The sequence below is a fragment of the Varroa jacobsoni genome, unplaced genomic scaffold, assembly GCF_002532875.2.
Source record: "Varroa jacobsoni isolate VJ856 unplaced genomic scaffold, vjacob_1.0 scaffold_993, whole genome shotgun sequence".
NCBI lineage: Eukaryota > Metazoa > Arthropoda > Arachnida > Mesostigmata > Varroidae > Varroa > Varroa jacobsoni.
This window is the reverse complement of record NW_019213895.1, coordinates 83,624-87,045: the sequence shown is the minus strand read 5'-3', so window position 1 is coordinate 87,045 and position 3,422 is coordinate 83,624. Positions and strand designations below refer to the sequence as shown.

General features: G+C 44.6%; 1 protein-coding gene across 6 annotated transcripts in view; it reads left to right on the top strand.

The window, feature by feature from the left end:
* Atg13 (Autophagy-related 13) overlaps window positions 1-3,422 on the top strand; it is a 23,210-nt gene continuing 19,788 nt past the window's right edge. For 3 of the 6 annotated variants that reach the window (XM_022842449.2, XM_022842447.2, XM_022842448.2), the window contains exon 1: window positions 10-1,592. The gene's annotated coding sequence lies outside the window, so the exon portion shown is untranslated. Of the gene's footprint in view, window positions 1,593-3,422 lie in introns of all 6 variants that reach the window. The other 3 variants (XM_022842446.2, XM_086970559.1, XM_022842443.2) reach the window with 2 other exon arrangements.

Genomic DNA, 3,422 nt, shown 5'->3' with positions numbered 1-3,422 from the left:
AAGCAAATGTAGCTGCCTGTGCAGTTGAATATAACTAGTCAAATTCGAACGTGGTTCGTCTAAAATCATAGACATCAACTTATGAGAAACACAAATCTAAACACTCATCCTACTCCTATCGCATTATATTCCTCCTTACGTTACATATGAATATGTATATATACATATATTATGCACCACTTCTAGGCAAAACGACATTTCCGAATCTGTTTAATAACTCGCCTCTAGGGGCACCAACCACCATACGTTGATATACGCGGCAACTCTATCAAACGAAACTTTTTCTCTCAAATTTGAATTTGCCCGGGTCGTCTGCTCTCCCCACGTCAATATGGCGTTTGCGCCACCAGTACCCATGGGTCCGGCCATCATCATATGTTTAGCCAATGTTGTGAACCGTGTACTAACGACGTATCGGAAGTCGTAAGCAGCTGGCTGTGCCGTTTGTTCGTGCGTTGCCAGTGCTATTGGTGTTTGCCTGACCGTTCAGTTGAGCAGGCGAAACGCGATGCTTCTATCTTGCCAAAGCACGAAAATGGATTGCGTGTACGTCGGGTGATCTTTTTGGCGGTACAAGACCAAAGCGTACAATGTTCGTAACGTGTGGTACGGAATCAGGCGTGTTTCAACGACGATTGTGTCTCGTGGTTCGCTACTGTTAAAGGTGGTGTGCAAGCTATATGGAAGGAAAGGCCCCCGCCCGACCGCCGATGTCGGAAAAACGTGGTCGCCTGACTTAGTCCTTCTTTGCCATATATCCATATATGTGTACATAATAATTTACATCGAATTGTTTTGCGCAGCCGAATTAGACCTGTGGCGGCAGATTGATTTTGAATAGTATTTAATATTGCCGTCGAGAAGGATACATCCTCTTTGGCGAACTGTGAACCTCGTCTGCCTCTGAGGAAACGGTGAGGGCCCATCGAGTTGACATTGCTAGAAAGTGTTTATAGTCGACAACTCAGTGAAACAACGTCAGCACGGATAGCAGCCTGTTCTCTCGAACAGTTTTTCGTTAATGTCTTTTTGTCGTAGCACCATTACTGCTAGTGTGGTGAGGATTGGTCGCAGCGGTTTTGCGTGACTTCTGCCGCAGTGAGTTGTTTTTAAGAGTGTGCTTTGTATTGCTGGCGATCCCGGTGGGTTGGAGCGGCCTGTGCTGCACAGCGCGGTATTACTGTGGCAGAACTGACCGGTTATCTATACGTTTCTGTCGGAAGCAGAACCTCGGACAGACAAACTCCGTTCGCATTACGTGTCGGCCCACGTTTGGACTATTTATGATCATACACTATAGATTAGTTCTGACCTCCCGTTTTTCGGTAATAGAAGCTTGGAAATGTAGCCAGTTGGCCCGCCCTCAGCGGACCCGAACATTGTGAGATCATCGAGTAAACAATATAGAAAAATATTTAAACAGAGGTCGATATAGACAGACAGATAGGACACACGCCACGCGGAATAAAGAATACTGCCAACAAGGGCGGAAAACAATCGGCGAGTAAATTGGCAAATGTAATAAATAAAGCGTGCTGCTTAATATCGTGTTTCGGTCAAAAGGATATCAGCATACATACCGCTAAGTACCGGTAAGTAAATATCGGCACGTCAGTAGGCAGATAGGGAATCGACTCCGCTTTGTTGGACTGTCGAACATAATATTCTACAAGGGCACAGGGAAAGAAGCTGAATTTTTCAAAGTTCTGATTGTTCGGCTTCATTGTTTTGAATGGTCGGAGAAAAGGGGTAAAGGAATAAAGAATGTGGTTTCAAGTTCTGAAGTGTGGCTGGTCGTGGTGAATTTGCTGACCGGGATCAGTGGAGAGACAGATGTGGGGTGGGCAGCGACGTTGAGCCACCGGCGAACGAGAAAACGGCAATGGCCTTATGGTTGAGCATATTGGCGGACTATCAAATGAGCGGTGATCCGTGTTCTGCTCTTCGTCAGGTGATTGTTTGTTTGTACGAAAATGGAAGCATAAATCGGATATATTGCTAGAGCTGAAAGGTGACCGCTGCTAGTTGTAGATTCGATTAAGTCAGAAGTAAATAGTCAACGCTGAAGTGCTCATCGTATAGAGAAAGCTTACTCGCATTTTCTCTTGGTAACTCAGTTGTGTTTCGAGACAGACCAGCATTGGTCTAAAAAATGGTAAACTGGCTAAAAAATCAGCCACATGTTTTCGTAAAAAATCTCTCTTGTACAAACACACTTGGTTGTTTATAATGTGCAGTCGTTATGTTTCGATGACTAATGTGCTGTGGGGCTTATGGATGTTGCTAGCGGCAATCTTTTGTGCTTTTCGTAATTGGCGTTTGTAATGCATACACAAAAAGGCATACGCTTGCGGCGCTGGCACCGTTGTTTCTGGCCGGTTTCAGTAACAGCTGTGATGTCATAGGCAATGCAGCGATGGTACTCATGTTAGCCAATATTTCATATCGCGGCGCTGCTCTGAAGCGTATATATATCGGATCGTATCTCGTGTGTGATATTGCTTGTTGTATTGTTCGCCTGCGCGTCGCATGCCATCAATAGCGTTAATGCGGCAGCAGTGTAACTTTGTTAGGCAAAGGGACATTTTTAGGTGGTGGCATTAGCTTTTTCGCTCTATCTCTGTATGTTTGTTTGTATGTATGTCTGTCTGTCTGTCTGTCTGTCCGGTAATGAACGACTACCGTTGGCAAGCGAACGTTTGACATCGGTCGCGACAAGTTGTTGAAGCTGCTAGCGGCAGAGAGTCGATATCAGTGTATTGCGGGGTGCCATTTCGATGCCACTGTGACCGTGCTTGAATGTATGCTTATGTGCTCTACACTATGTCGTTTTTGCATTAGAAATGAGAAGAGACTTCTTTTCAGGAAAGATCGCACGTGGTCGTCCTTTACGGACTAAAATGATGGGTAACCGCTTATCATAGTAGCGAGTGCTCTGAAATGGATATGTGTTCTTCTAGAAAACGAGGGGGTTAAATATGCTCGCACATTTGCTTTGGAAGGGAAGGGCAGATGCTTTTGTTGGAGTAGATAGATTTTTCTTCAAATTTGTGAAATCTGCATATTATATTGGAGCGATAGAGGGTTTGCACGTGCAGTTTTGACGTTGCTCTAATAACCGTTTAAACTTGCCGGTAATATTCAAATTAGACGCTTTTCGTGCACTATTAACTAGGCTAAAATACGTATAAATATCGTTTCTGTGACGTAGGGTAGTGGCCTCTGTTTTCACTGTAATTGCATCAGCGTTATGCTTGTTCACCTCGTATAAAGTTTATTTGAAGGGAGATGTCAAACAGGCGTGACCATTCATGGCAGTTTTCACCGGTTCGCTACCCTAAGAATGCACAACATAACGGATGACATGGCCCACCTGCTCATCATTTCCACAGTAGAAGCGTCCTTCACCAGTAATTTAGCAA